The 16,137-nt window shown below is 36.9% G+C and overlaps 1 long non-coding RNA gene across 1 annotated transcript; it reads left to right on the top strand.

The window, feature by feature from the left end:
- Positions 1-1,210: 1,210 nt before the first annotated feature.
- LOC144295221 (uncharacterized) lies at positions 1,211-14,542 on the top strand. Its single transcript, XR_013362560.1, has 3 exons — positions 1,211-1,471; positions 1,929-2,076; positions 14,249-14,542. It is a non-coding gene; the product is annotated as an uncharacterized LOC144295221 (long non-coding RNA).
- The last annotated feature ends 1,595 nt before the right edge of the window (positions 14,543-16,137 follow it).

Genomic DNA, 16,137 nt, shown 5'->3' with positions numbered 1-16,137 from the left:
TTTATGTTTTTATGTCTCTGCAAGAAAATATTCAAAGTAAATGTTCCTGTACTTTCTTCTTAAGAGGAATGGTGCAAATATATATTAGTTCCTGCCTGGAGAGTCCAAAATGTATTTCTGAGGGCCAGGATACAATAGGGCCCATTGGACAACTACACAGGAGGCCAGTAAAAATTCAAAATGGGAGTATAAGAATTCTGAGTGAATACATTAAAGCCTGTTCAGTTTTGAAAAATGTGAGACATGTCCTCGTAAAAATTATATAGTGATGTTTATTATTTTAAGTACTGAAATATTCTTGATTTTATAATAGTCTGATAGCATTCTAGCTGAAGTGTTTTACACATACCCCTCCTTTACTTTGTAACCATATGAATAATCATATTGCATGTTCTTTAGTGATCCAAAATTATGGTTGTAAATGTCAACTATTATAAAACAGGGAGAAGTATGCTCTTTACATTTAGTAGCTGCTAATGAAAATGTTTTTGCTTTTTTTTATCTCTCTCTCTGTCTTTGATGTGCTGCTTGAGAATTTTCTACTTGTTCTTCTTCGGACTAGGAAATAAAGTATGATGTGGACATGGGTGTGTACATACCAATGTGTGGTTGCGTGTGTGTGTGTGTATGTGTGTGTTGGATTCCTTTAGTTCAAGGAACTGAAACACTTGTTACACCTAAAATATTAGAGGATTTTTCATAATGATACGCGTGGAAAGAACAAAGGCAGAAATCTCTCCCAGCTTATCACGCCTCAGGGAATCTAGCAACAATAACGCAATAGAAGAAGACTAGAACGTGGTCTGGGACTAGAAAGTCATTTGGGATATAAAGCCATTCTGGGGACAATGGATTAAATGAACCTCATACCACAGATGCGTACAGGATATTCCACTCAACAGCAGCAGGACGTACATTTTTCTGAAGTGCAGTACGGCACATTCTCCAGGGTAGATCACATGGTAAGTCACAAACCAAGTCCTAGTGAATCTAAAGACGTTGACGTCATAGCAAATATCTTCTTCTACAATGTGTGAAACCAGTGCTTTGGATACAAAGATGATTATGGCATAATGTTTACCTTCAATAACTTACCACCTAGAAAATGAGAGACAAATAAGCTGAACTGAGGTTTTAGGTTATGACTCATGAAACCTAAACCTTCGGGAATACCAGGTGTGAAGGCCTTGATAAAGGTGATACACACATGAAAACCTTTCAGAAGACCTCTCTCCTTCACGTTAGAATTCCCTTTCCAGCATTCTGTTTGGGAATTGGTGTTCTATACATCACAAACTACTGGTGTTAAAAAACAGGAGAGGCCTGGAAAATCATCTGAGCTTGAAAACAGTCGTTGAAGTTTCAGTGTTCTTGGTGATGAAGTTGATTGTGTGCATGTTTCATTAAGAATCAAAGCATGTACATCATTCTGCATGGAAGCCAACAGCAGAAGCACAGCAGCATCCCCAAGGTGCGGTGACTAATATTTTGAGTAAGGCCTCAGCGTTCCCTTTATAGATCAGGTGTTAATATACACTGACATGCTTGCTCACAGCGCTGAAAATTAATACGAACAAAGTGGGCTAAATAAAGTGTCACTCTGAAAATGCAAATGCTTTGGGTAGAATGGGAAACATTTTACGGCTTTCTTTAAAAATATTTTCTCAGTTCCTTTGAAGATAAAAATATGCTAAAAACCCTTTAAGATCTTTTAGGGGCGGTTGTATTTTTTCTTCTATATCTTGTACTGAAGCAAAACTTTTAGTTTGTGTTTTAATAAATGTATTTCCAGAAAGGACAGGTTGGAATTAATTCATAACCAAGTATTTTTCCAATGACCATCATTTTTGTCCTTTGAACGATGTTATTTGTAATGAAGTCCTTTAAAAAAAAAAACAAAACTGTTTCTCTTGTTTGTTTTATTATAGGTTCAATGGTCTGGAAGGGATAGAAGTGGTCAGTTAATCAAAACATCTGGACACATAGGAGTTTCATTTTATCTTCTTAGAGCAAGCACCTTGGCAACCCAATTTTTGGGGGGACCAGCAGTGGTCATTTCAGAGACTCACTGAGCTGGTAAGGACCTTAGAGATTAACCTAGTAGGGATTATTCAAAGACCTTCATAATTCTGAATAAAGAGGATAAAAACTAACAAGCAAACAAAAAACACATTTGTAATTCTGGAAGTATTTTCCTTAAGAGTAGATTCATGTTAAGAGAGAGAGAGAGAGAGAGAGAGAGAGAAAGAACTCTTAGATTCAGACACAAGGAGTTTTAATAATGTAACTGGTTGTGTTTTCTCTATGGACACTGACCTAAGTTTAATGCAATGGTTAACAGCATAGAATATGGTAACTGTCTCTGGGTCAGAATCCTCTCTCTGCCACTTATTTGTTTTGTAACCTTGGACAAGTTATTAAATATCTCAGTTTTCTTTTCTGTAAAATTGGGATAATAATAGAACTTATTTAATAGAGTTATAGTGGGTATTAAATGAGTTCATAGAAAGTGCATAAAATACTCCCTGCCACATAAAAATTACTACATATGTTTAATCCATCATTTTTATAAGTTAATCCTTGTAACATTACTAGAGATAACGTTTTATTTTTTATTTTTAAAGGATTTTGTTTATTTATTCATGAGAGACACAGAGAGAGGCAGAGACACAGGCAGAGGGAGAAGCAGGCTCCATGCAGGGAGCCCAATGTGGGACTCAATCCCAGTACCCTGGGGTCACACCCTGAGCTGAAGGGAGACGTTCAACCACTGGACGACCCAGACACCCTGAGATAGTGTTTTAATAGAAGGAAAATTGAGGCTTACAGAAGGCAAGTAACATATACAATGCCAATCAACTAATAAGCAAGTCAAGCCAGGCATACAACACAATGATTTTCACTGCAAAATATATATTCTACATAATACTGCTTTAGTTTCTCCTATGTTGTCATGTGCCACCCATATTATTATTCATTTAATGCCACTTCAGTTAATATTCATATTTTTAATATAAAAGTAGACCATGGTATCATTCTTGGTAGTTTATATTTTTCTACTAAGTTTCAAACTAGGCAAGTTTTATTTCAGCACCCTTTTAAGAGAAAAAAAGATATGTTAGTTTTTTATTGCTGCTATACCACAGTTTTTTATTGCTGCTATAATTGCTGAAATTACCACAAACTTAGTTTCTCTTCTAATTCTGGAGGCCAGAAGTCTGAAATAAGTTTCACTGGGATAGAGACAAGGTGTCTGTCGTTGGATCGTCCTGGAGTCTCTGGACAGAACCTGTTGCCTTGCCTTTCCCAGCTTCCTGAGGTCATCTGCATTCCTGGGCTTATGGCCCCTTTCTCTATCTTCAAAATATATCACAAATCTTTGTTTTCATTGTCTTGTTGCCTTCACTCTTTCTGACCATCTGCCTCCTCCTTATAAGGATCCTTGTAATTACAGTGAGTCCACTTGGATAATACAAGATAATCTTCCCACATCCAGATCCTTAACTTAATCACATCTGTAAGTTTCCTTTTTGCCATATTCATAGTTTCTGAGGATTAGTGCATAGACATCTTTGGGGGGCATTATTCAGCTTACAATACAAGGTTTGGATTAAGATATATTTATTTTCATGTCATTTTGTAAACCTAAATAGCATAAATTTAAAGAACAGAGAGAAAATTTGGATAGAACTCTTGATCCCCTTTGTGTTTTACTCCCTCCACCCACATACTTGCTCGTTGAGGCTACTGTAAGATATGATGTTTGTTAATCATCCATTTTATTGTCAGGAAGATGCCTCCTTGGGATAGAGTACTCATTTAAATATAGCAAGGGATTAGTGGCAACAAATATTTGACTATAAATATTATAGGGTGAAAGTCATGATAACTTTAATTTTCTTTAAAATTTTTTTTTTGGCTGAATCGAATTTGAACTATATTTTTCAAAGTGTTTTTCTGGAAAATACATTCAGATGACCACTTCTCCCCATCCCCATTGTTTTACAAAACAATGAGAACAAAAGGCAATTTTGCTGCAGCTTAGATAAGTTTTATATAATTACATCTTTTGGATAAAGAAAAAAATGCATCCACCTTAAATTTATAATCCAAGTTTCAGGTGTCATAATCACTTTAAGGCCAGAGTTGAGAGCCTAACATGACCATTGAGAGATAAGCTTGCACAGGTGAACATAAACTCGTCAGGGCTATTCAGTCAATTAAGAAAAGACCTGAAAATGGATATAAGATCTATGCCTATAAAATCACTTTTGGCATGTATACAGGACTCATAAATATCATCACCAAATCTTATAACATTAGTAAAGTTACCATTCCCTTTCCTAAATTTAAAAGAAATTTTAGGGAAAAAAATCGAAAGGGAATCTCAACAAATCAGCATTTTCAGAGACTGGACAAGTTGACTTAAATAGCATGATCATTAAATTTCACCAATTTTCCAAGACCACTGAACTCAACATTTCCTAAAACACCTATTGATTAATCATATAAAAACATTTAGTATTATTGAATTCTTACTATGTGCTACGCACTGGGGTATATGTTTTAAATAAAAATATAAATAAGATACCATTCTTCTAAGACTTCTAGAGTCCAATTGGGCAGTGATATTATCAAGAAAAACCCAGAGTCTGCAATGATAATAATATGCACTATGGCGGAGGAATTTACACAGTATGAGAACACCTAACCTTAAAATTGGCCAGCATATAGAACTTCCTGTAGGTACTGCTTGAAGCTGAGACTTCAAAGGGAAGGAGCAGATGCCTTTATGGAGAAGAGAAGAGTCCACATCACAGTCAAAGGCATAGAATAATTTTTGCAGGGAACTATTTTATTTGGCAAAATAGAAGAGAGAAAGACTAAGAGGCTGACTAGCAGTAGGTTGTGAATGATTTTTTTTTTTAAATTAGAGAATTTGACTTTCATTTTAGATTCTATGACTTAAAATAGAAAGAATAAAATAATCACATTTGTGATTTGAAAAAAAATAATCAGTCTGTTGGTATGTTAAGGCAAAAATGAGATTTCAGTAATCCAGTTAAATGTAATAAGGATATTGTGTAAGAAAATAGAAATAGCTATGAGTAGGAGTAGCAAAATAAAGATATGGATGCAGATTCAGCAAAACATGAGGGTTAAGTAAAAGGAGTCAGAAATTTGTTACAGGTAAATGATGATGTCACTAAAAAGGAGAATATAGGAAAAGAAGGCAGATTTTGTAAAAAAGATAATGAATAATTAGTGTTTAGACTAGTTTAGTGGTATGCCTACAAGATATTTCAAGGGAAATATCATGTATATAGTTGGATATATTGGGCTGGAGGTCAGAAGAGTGTTTTGGGATGAATACACACACACACACACACACACACACACACACGAGTTGTGGATAAAGAATTGAGGCCATAGGTATGATTAGATTTATCTAAGGAAAGTGAGAGAGTTAAATGTTTTGGGATAGAAGTCTGGAGAGTACTGCTCTTTAGTGGAATTAAATAAGGAAGAAGGAGGGAAGGAAGGAAGAAAGAAAGGGAGGAAGGAAGGGAAGGAGGGATCACAGGGTTAGCCTAAAGTCTAGTAAAATAGGAAAAAAAATAGGGGAATATCTTTAGGACATAAAACAAGCATTGTGGCAACTGCTACTCTCATTTTCTAACCCTGAGGTAGCAAATTCAATTGCCTATGGAGGCCAGACATGTAATTTAATGAGAAATTTGGGCATAGAGTAATGATAAGGGACTGTCATATACCAGAGAACATGTGGTATGCAAGCTGCTGTGTATGTCCTGCCTGGTATTGCCCTGTGGGAATTTGGGTCAATGTTGCCAGATATGTTTTTTTTTTTTTTTAAACCTGAAACTCTGTATTTTTGTATGAAATCTGCCAAATTTAAAATGTTTAAAGTCTCACAAAAAATATCTAGAGATTTTTTTTCAGCTCACAGGCTACCAGTTTGCAACATCTGCCTAAGTATCCATGACAGAAACAATCCTGGGCCCGCAGCACTGCTGGTTGGCCCCAGTATTATAATCTTGCATGTTGATATGCATGAGTATGTTCTCCACCTTGATGAATACATGTGATATTCTGTGCTACTCTGTTTAGAAATTGGCAACAGGAAAAATTAAGATGTACCTTAAAAAAACACTTTAATCAGTGTCTAGGACTGTTTTTGTAAACTTTGCTAGCTACCGTTATGTAAGACCTTGACGTCTCTAAATAGGCCACTTATATATATGTTAGCATTCAAACATGGGCACATTTCAGGTGAAAAGGGGTGCTCTCAGCAGAAGGTAAAAGTGAAATGTTTAATCACTCTAATTATAAATGCATATTATCAGTGTTGAACTGTCTGTATTTTACTTGGACCTTGTGAATTCATTGTTCTTAAGTTAAATGAGACTCATTTTCTCAAAATTACTTGATCTTCATTATTTATCTTGAGGGTATACCATGAGCATTTCAGTATTTTTAAGCCTTACTTGCTACTCATGTCACTTATTTGGAGCAAGAGCAATTTTACTCTGTATCAATTAATGGTTTCTTTTGTTTGGGAATATAAAATCCAAGTAACCTTAGAATAGGAAAAAATAATTAGGTTGTAAATCTTCACAAGTGGTACATATTCTTTTCTCAGTTATAAACTGAGCATCAAGCATTGTTCTTTTGCATGTGAAAGGACATTCAATTAGTAGGACTAATTTTCTCTGGCATTAAGTCAAGTTCTACTATTTGGCTTTAAGTTCTGAAACAGATGACAAGCACATCAAAAAAAAAAGACTGCTTTTTATTTTAGGGAATGAAACAGACTTGGTTTTGAGAGGAGTTAAGATGGTGGAGGAGTAGGGGGACTCTAAGCTTGTTTCATTCTTCAAACACAGCTACAAAGTTCTCAAATCGTTCTGAACACCCAAAAAAAATCAATCAGAGGTCTGAGAGAACAAAAGCTGCAAGTCTACAAGTACAAAAGTGACCACCTCTTGGAAGGTAGGAAGTGTGGAGAGTTAAATTGGGGGAGACATAACCAGATATGGCGGTAAGGAGGAAGCATGCTTATGGAGGCTCTACAAATTATTATAAGCAGTGGAGCATAAAATCTGCACTTTTAGAAGTCTGTTACCATGGGGGTAGTTCCTGGCTTAAGGGTTCTCAGGTGGTGTAGGAGGTGGACTCCCAGGAGTGACAATGTGGTCTGAGGATCCCCTGGGTCACAAGAAGATCAAGTGGTGCCAAGTGTGGCAGTGTTCCCAGGCACGAGGGCAGGAAACCCAGCTGGGAGCGGCCAGTCTTGGTGCTGGTCTTCTGTTATGTTTTGCCATAAACTGTGACCCACTGTGCAGTCTCATGCTCACTTTCCCAGCAGGGGCTGGCAAATGGCACAAGTGTGGTGAGACCATCTCCCAGAGGAACAGTGTGGGTCTATGTGGGGGGGAGACCCTAAAACTTGGAGTTTTGAAATTGTGTCACACACCTGATAAAAAAGTTGGATGCAGGCAAGGTGAACACAGGGTTTAGACAGAAACTGGGGACACAAGAGGAATGATTGATGGATCTTCTGTGAGGGCTCCCTGACAAGTGAGGAGCATTAAATTTCAGCTCCAGGGCTAGAGAGCTAGAGAGCTGAGTGTGGCCACAGTCATCCCACCGTCAGTGCCCAAGGCCTTCAGAGAACGAAACAGAGCCACCTAGTGCAGGATGGAGCTGCTTACACCAAACCCCTACTCCCTACACCCTGGAATAAGTGACCCTGAAACAAATCAGCCTGAAAGTCAATGCAGCAGGCACCCATCCCCAAATGACTCATTCACACCAAGTCTACTGAACAGAGTGCTGTAGCATTTAGTTCTAGGGGAAATAGGCTATAACGTCCTTTTTACTTTTATTCATTATTTTTTATTAATTTTTAAATTTACTTTCTTATTTTTTCAATTCCTTAAAGTTTTTTCATTATTATTTTTATTTATTTTATTATTTTTAAAATATTTTATTTATCTATTCATGAGAGACACACACACACAGAGAGAGAGAGAGAGAGAGAGAGAGAGAGAGGCAGAGACACAGGCAGAGGGAGAAGCAAGCTCCATGCAGGGAGCCCGATGTGGGACTCGATCCCAGGTCTCCAGGATCACTCCCTGGGCTGAAGGCAGTGCTAAACTGCTGAGCCACCCAGGCTGCTCCTATTTTTATTCATATATTATATATTTAATTTTTTGTTTATTTCACACACTTATATTTTGTATTTTGGGATCTATATTCTTTTAACAAGTAGATGAAAACACACCCAAGATCTAGATTTTGTTTTGTTTTGTTCTTTGTTTTTTTTGTTTGTTTTTGCTTTTTTGTTTTTTCTTTCTTTTCTTTTTCTGGACAAAATGACAAGACAGAGAAATTCACCCCAAAAGAAAGAACAGGAAGTAGATAGAACTCAAGGCCAGGGATTTAATCAATATAGCCATAAATAAGATGTTTGAACTAGAATTTAAAACAATGATTATAAGGATACTAGCTGGTTTTGAAGAAAGCATAGAGGGCACTAGAGAATCCATTACTGCAGAGATAAAAGAACTAAAATCTAGTAAGGCTGAAATTAAAAAGTCTATAACCAAGATGCAAACACAAATGGGGCCATAAAAATGAGGATGGATGAAACAGAGGAATGAATTAGTGATATAGAAGATAAAAATATAGGAAATAAGCTGAAAAGAGGGAAGGGAAAGTATGGGTCATGAAGGTAGACATAGGGAATTTAGAGACTTACTAAAACATACTAACATTGGTATCATAGGAATACCAGATGATGAAGATAGGGGAAAAGGGACAGAAGATTTATTTGAACAAATTATAGCTGAAAACTTCCCTAATCTGGAAAAGGACATTAACATCAAAATCCAAGAAGCACAGAGACCTTCAATTAAATTCAACAAAAACTGATCATCACCAAGGCATATTATAGTCAAATTCAAAACTATGCAGACAAAGAAAGAACCCTAAAGTAGTAAGGGGAAAAAATTCTTTTTTAAAAAACATTTTTTTAAAAGAATTATTTATTTATTTGAAAGAGAAAGAGTGAGTGAGAGAAAGCAGACTGCAAGCTAGGGGGAAGGGCCAAGGGGAGGGAGGAGCAACTCCCAATCAGCAGGGAGCCTGATGTGGGACTCAATCCAGGGACCCTGAGATCGTGACCTGAACCAAAGGCAGATACCTCATCGACCGAGCCACCCAGGTGCCTAGGGAAAGAAGTCCTTAACCTACAAGGGAAGGCAGATCTGACTCACAGCAGATCTGTCCACACAAATTTGGCAGGCCAGAAGAGAGTGGCAGGAAATATTAAATATGCTGAATGGGAAAAATATGCAGCTAAGAATTCTTTATCCAGCAAAGCTATCTTTCAGAATAGAAGGAGGGATGAAGAGTTTCCCAGACAAACAAAAACTAAGGGAGTTTGTGATCACTGCACTAGCCCTGCAAGAGATTTTAAGGGGGACTCTGAGTGGAGAAAAAAAGACCAAAAGCAATAGAGACTCGAAAGGACTAAAGAACATGACCAGAAACACCAACTCTACAGGTAACACTCAATGGCACTAAATTCATATCTTTCAATAATCATTCTTAATCTAAATGGACTAAATGCTCCAAACAAAACTCAGAGGGTAGCAGGATGGATAAAAACAAACAAATAAACAAACAAACAAACCAGATCCATCTTTTTGCTGCCTACACAGGACTCATTTCAGACCTAAAGTCACCTACAGAGGGGCTGGAGAACCGCTTATCATGCTAATGGACATCAGAGAAAAGCTGGAGTAGCCATACTTATATCAGACAAACTAGACTTTAAACAAAGGCTGTAATGAGAGATGAAGAAGGGCATTATATAATAATTAAGGGGTTTATCCATTAAGAGGATCTAAGAATTATAAATATTTATGCCCCCAACTACGAAGCACTCAAATATATAAATCAATTAATAAATAAACATAAAGAAACTCATTGATAATAATACAATAATAGTAGGGGACTTTAACATAAGATTTACAGCCATGGACAGATCATCTGAGCAGAAAATCAACAAGGAAGTAATGGCTTTGAATGACATACTGGACTGGATGGACTTAATGGACATATTCAGAACATTTCATCCTAAAGCAGCAGAATACACATTTTTTTCACATGCACATGGAACATTCTCCAGAATAGATCACATACTAGGTCACAAATCAGCCCTCCACAAGTACGGAAAGACCAAGATCATACCATGCATATTTTCAGACCACAACACTATGAAACTTGAAAACAACCACAAGAAAGAATTTGGAAAGACCTCAAATACATGGAGGTTAAAGAACATCCTACTAAAGAATGAATGGACCCATCAGGAAATCAAAGAAGAAAAAAAAATACATGGTAGTAAATGAAAATGAAGACATGACAGTCCAAAACCTTTGGGATACGCAAAGGCAGTCCTAAGAGGGTGATATATTGCAATACAGGCCTACCTCAAGAAGCAAGATAAGTCTCAAGTACACAACCTAACTTTACACCTAGAAGAGTGAGAAAAGGAACAGGAAATGAAGTATAAGGCCAGCAGAAGGGAATTAATGAAGATAAGAACAGAAATAAACAATATAGAAACAAACAAAAAACAGTAGAAAAGATTGAAACTATGAGCTGGTTCTTTGAAAATTGATAACTGCCTAGCCACTCTTATCAGAAAGTAAAGAGAAAGGACTCAAATAAAATCATGAACAGAAGAGTGGAGATCACAACCAATACCACAGAAATGCAATTATAAGATAATACTACGAAAAATTATAATCCAACAAACTGGGTAACCTGGAAGAAATGGACAAATTCCTAGCAACTTATAAACTACCAAAACTGAAACAGGAAGAAATAGAAAATTTGAATAGACTCACCACCGAAAAATAAATTGAACCAGTAATCAAAAATCTCCCAACAATCAAGTCCTGGACCAGATAGCTTCCCAGGGGAATTTTACCAGACATTTAAAGGAGAGTCAATACCTATTCTTCTCAAACTGTTCCAAGAAAATAGAAATGGAAGGAAAACTTTCAAACTCATTCTATGAGGCCAATATTACCTTGATTCCAAAAGCAGACAAACACCCCACTAAAAAGGAGAATTACAGACCAATATCCCTGATGAGCATGGATGCAAAAATTCTCAATAAAACACTAGTAAGTTGAATTCAACAGTACATTAAAAGAATTTATTCACCATGATCAAGTGGGATTTATTCCTAGGCTGCAGGGGTGGTTCAATTATTCACAAATCAATCAATGTGATTCATCATGTTAATAAAAGAAAGGATAAGAGAACCACATGATCCTGTCAATAGATGCAGAAAAAGCATTTGACAGTGTGGAGACTTTCTCAAAAAGTTTAAAATGTAACTACCCTACAATCCAGCAGTTGCAATATTAGGTATTTACCCAAAGGATACAAAATACAAATCTGAAGGGGCACCTGCACCCCAATCTTTATAGCAGCATTATCAACAACCGTCAAAGTACGGAAGGAGCCCAATGTCCATCGACTGATGAATACAGAAGATGTGGTAAATATAAATATAAATCATATATATGTATATATATGGCATGTGTATACACAATGGAATATTACTCAGCCACCAAAACCCAGAATCTTACCCTTTGCAATGATGTGGATGGAGCTAGAGGGTATTATGCTAAGTGAAATAAGTCAGAGAAAGACAGATACCATAACATCTCATTCATATGTGGAAATTAAGAAACAAAACAGATGAACATAGGGGAAGAGGAAAAAGAATAAAAGGAGAGAAGGAAATGAACCATAAGAGACTCTTAACTATGAAGAGCAGACGGAGGGGTCCTGGAGGGGAGGTGGGCAGGGGAATGGGTTCAACGGGTGATGAGTGTTAAGGAGGGCACTGGTTGGGATGAGCACTGGGTGTTGTACGTAACTGATGAAGCACTGAGTTCTACTCTAAAAACCAAAATTGCACTGTATGTTCACTAAGTGAAATTTAAATAAAAAAGAAATAGAATTAGTTTTCAATATATTAATGATAAGCCTTTTTGCACCTTTGTTCCTAAAATGGCTGTTACGTGCACCCACATTTTTAAATCCCACAATGAAGATGCCAAGAAAGTACCCATTCACACGGGCATCACTGATTATTCTCTGCTGAATTATACTGGAATAGATTTGGGGGGAGGAAACTAAAACATAATGATCCCATGATCTTGGGGTTGTGGAATGGAGCCCTGAGTGGGGCTCCATGCTCAGTGGGGAGTGTGCTTCAGGATTCTCTCTCCCTCTGCACCGCCCTCCCCTCCCCTTCAATAAATAAATAAATCTTAAAAAAAATAAAAAGGAAAAGAAAAGAAAGGGTAATAATAGGGAAAACATTTTACTTGGGAAATGTAAAAGTAAGTAAATAAGTATTTCTTATAACCATGTGGTTACTGCAAGCATGAGTCATGGAATTCATCGAATAAGGAGGTTTTAAAGTGCATGTGTGGGACGTCTTTTGAAGTCTCATAAATATTTACATTTTTCTGGAGATGATAGTTGGGTATTTTCAAGATAAGTTTTGGTGTTAAGTGTATCTCTGGCTTTTATAGCAAAAAAAAAAAAAAAGGCCTTTGAAATTTTCAAGTTCAATCTACTTTTCAGGAGAGGATTTGATAAAATCAGAAGACTAGTTTGTGGAAGAGTCAGAAGTCGTTCAGGGGTCCTCCCTGTAAGCCCAGTGTATCTCCCGCTATAGGTTTTTATGTTCAACCATTCTTTGTAATATAAACATCATTACAGTGGCCAGGAATCAAGGAAAGACATCTTTGGACTTTTATTTTATTTTATTTATTTTATTTTATTTTATTATTTTATTATTTATTTTATTATTTTATTTTATTTTATTATTTTATTATTTTATTTTAGTTTTTAATTTAATTTAATTTAATTTAATTTAATTTAATTTAATTTAATTTTATTTTATTTTATTTTATTTTATTTTTATTTTCTTTGGACATTTAAATTGGCTTGGCACACCATGAGGAAGTTCACTAATCGCCTATGGTTTCCCTGGATGAAATCATGAACTTAAATCACCATTAAGGCACACACACATAAACACATGCCTGCGCGTGTGTCTGCTGTTGTTCACCCTCAGCGAATGCTCTGATTGCAGGGGCTCTTTGGAGACTACTTGGTGTTTATTCCTATTTTTAGCCTGGAGGGATATTTAACTTGGTGCTTGCCTCGGTAAGCGCTTCCTGGGGACAGATAGCTCTTTAGATGCCCCGAATCTAAAAACCTCTCTCCTAAGAAAATGCCTCTTCCTAACAAGGGTTTGATTTGTTTGGTTATTAGACTCTCTCTTGAGGTATTGGAAAATTCTGGACTTTCATATGAAAACTGGAAGTTGCAACTTGCTTGCAACAGTTTGTATTTATACACAAAAGCTTTATTTGAAAGGTATTTCATACCTTTGTAGAAAGGTGTGAGTGAGACTGCTACGTATTTGCGAGGGATTGCGAGTTTCTTCTGGGTGAGTGGCTCAGCCCTGAAATGCCAGGGTCCCTGTATTTTATATATATATAATATATATATAATATATAAAATTTATATATATAATATAAAAAATTTATATATATATAAAATATACAAAAATTTATATATATATAAAATACATAAAATGTTATATATATAAAATAAATAAATAAATAAATAAATAAATAAATAAATAAATATTTATTTATTTCTTGAAGTTCGATTTGCCAACATATAGTATAACACCCAGTGCTCATCCCATCGAGGTACTTCTAAGCTACACCTGTTGGAACCCTGTAAGGAGGGGCCAAATAAGTATTTCTTGGGTACAAACATGGTCTGTTCTCTCTATAAAAACTCATTTATTTAAGGGATAGAAGTACCTGATTATAGCTCCACTTCTGGAGCTAGAAAGTCATGCTTTAATCAAGTCAATAAAATAATTGCAAATGATAAATTGACCATAAAATATAAACATAAAATAATTATAAATTCACCTAAAACTTTAGGAAATAGTGATTATATATAATCATGATTTTCTCATTACACTAAAAAATGAAAATTGCCTACTGTTTACATTTAATTTTAAGCCTGGCTATCTAGGCATATATAAGACCTGTTAATTTGCTTGGGTTTGCATGTCTGTGTCTGTTTGTTTGTTTTCTTAAAGTACAGCCGAGCCGCAAGGTCACCTTGGTTCCACGTACAGGCAGTGATGGGCCCCATCTGTGTCGTGCTAGCGGGTCATCAGGGGAGCTCCCGTCTGTCACAGGGCCGGCGACTGTCACCCCCAGGACGTGTTCCCTCCATAAATGGAAACCGGCCTCTCCCACTCCCCTTCACCCGTTTTGCCCAACTTCTCTCCTCTCTCCACTCTGGCAACCATTAAGTTTGTTCTGGGTACTTAACAGTCTGTTCTTGTTTTTTGTTTTAGTTTTCAGATTCCACATAAAAGTGAAATTCCATGGCATTTGTCTTCCTCTGACTTATTTCACTTAGCACAATCCTATCTGGGTCCATTCATGTTGTCTTAAATGTCAGGACCTCCTTCATGACCGAGTAATATCCCGTTATGTATATGGGGGTGCATTCACACCGCACCTCTTTTACCCCCTCGTCTATTGGTGGGCACTTGGGCGGCTTCCATATTTTGCCTATTCTAAGTAACGCCGCAGTAATATAGGCGTGTGAGTGTCTTTTCCAATTATTATTTTCCTTTTCTTTGGGTAAATACCCAGTAGTGGAATTACTAGATCATAGGGTATTTCGATTTTTAATGTTTTTGGCCTAGTTTAGATGCATGATGACTTTACTTGCTGGGGATGAGGAAGAGGGAGAAATTAGATAGATGGCAAGTTTCTGGCTTTAGTCCTACATGGATGCCCTGAAAATTTACTGAGCATCAGTTATGTGCCAAGCACTACACCAGGCCCTGTGTGTCCTAAGCTAGTGGGTACAGCACGTCCCTGTTTCATGGGCTCCCTGGGCTAAGAGAGAAAAAGAGAGCTGGCGGGACAAGGGGGAGAGATGCACAGTGGCCTGTAACATGATGTGATAAAACACAGAGGCACCTCAGTGCCTTGGAAACATGGACCAGTGAGTGATTCATTCTGCTGGTTTTTCCAGAGGCCGTGTGGGCTGCACATCAAGAAAAGCTTTACAGAGAAGGTATTTGAGCTAGTTTTTAGAGGTTAGTAAAGAGAGAGGAGAAGGGAAAGCCGAGGAAGCAGCCTCACAAGGGCACCAGAGGATTTATCTTAATAACTTCATTTATTTATTTATACTCCTCCTCATTCCACAAAGAATTTGAAGCAGTTCACCAAAGTACAAAAAAGTATGAAATGTCTTGAGAGTAATAAATAGTCTAGTGTGGCTAGAAAATTGGATGCATGATGGCACATCGAAGTTCGAGGAGAATAGTTGAGGGCGTGTTCGTGAAGATTCTCGTGCTGTGCTAGGAGGTTACCTTTTCTCCTACTATGACTTCACGCTGAACATCTTGTTAAGTATAAACGCATTGATTAGATAAAAAAGACTAACTTAAATCCCCAAACAAAAATAGAGGCAACCATATACCTCTTGTCACTGCTTTGCAGAGGATCAAATTGTACGTGTATTTGTTTATTCAATAAATAAATATTTAACAATACATTGGAACCTCATTAGTCATAATAAGATAAACAGGATTATTGCAGTTGAGGTGCAGTCCAGGAGAAAAGGTAATTATTAGACTGATAATCCAGCAAAGTAACTAATTAGATTTATGTAAAGCGGCAGAGAGGAAAAATTCAAGTTGCTATGACAGCATGTAAAATGGGGACCTTAGCCTAGTGAGGGAGGGCAAGGGAGTGCTAATTGAGGTCATGAGGTCGGGCGGTGACGAATCCTCTGTGGTCCGTGAAAATGCCAGCGTTGAAGGGGAAAGATAAGCAGCATGTGTGTGTGTGTGTGTGTGTGTGTGTTCGTCTGTTTACCAACATACGTGGAAGTGCTGCTGCTAGGTGGTGTGAGAGAAAGGGGGACAAGTCATGCAACAGCGCTTCTAGAAACTGACGCTGC

The sequence above is a fragment of the Canis aureus genome, chromosome 23 (assembly GCF_053574225.1).
Source record: "Canis aureus isolate CA01 chromosome 23, VMU_Caureus_v.1.0, whole genome shotgun sequence".
Classification (NCBI taxonomy): Eukaryota; Metazoa; Chordata; class Mammalia; order Carnivora; family Canidae; genus Canis; species Canis aureus.
The sequence above is the reverse complement of the archived record's forward strand: the minus strand, read 5'-3'. Positions and strand labels throughout refer to the sequence as shown.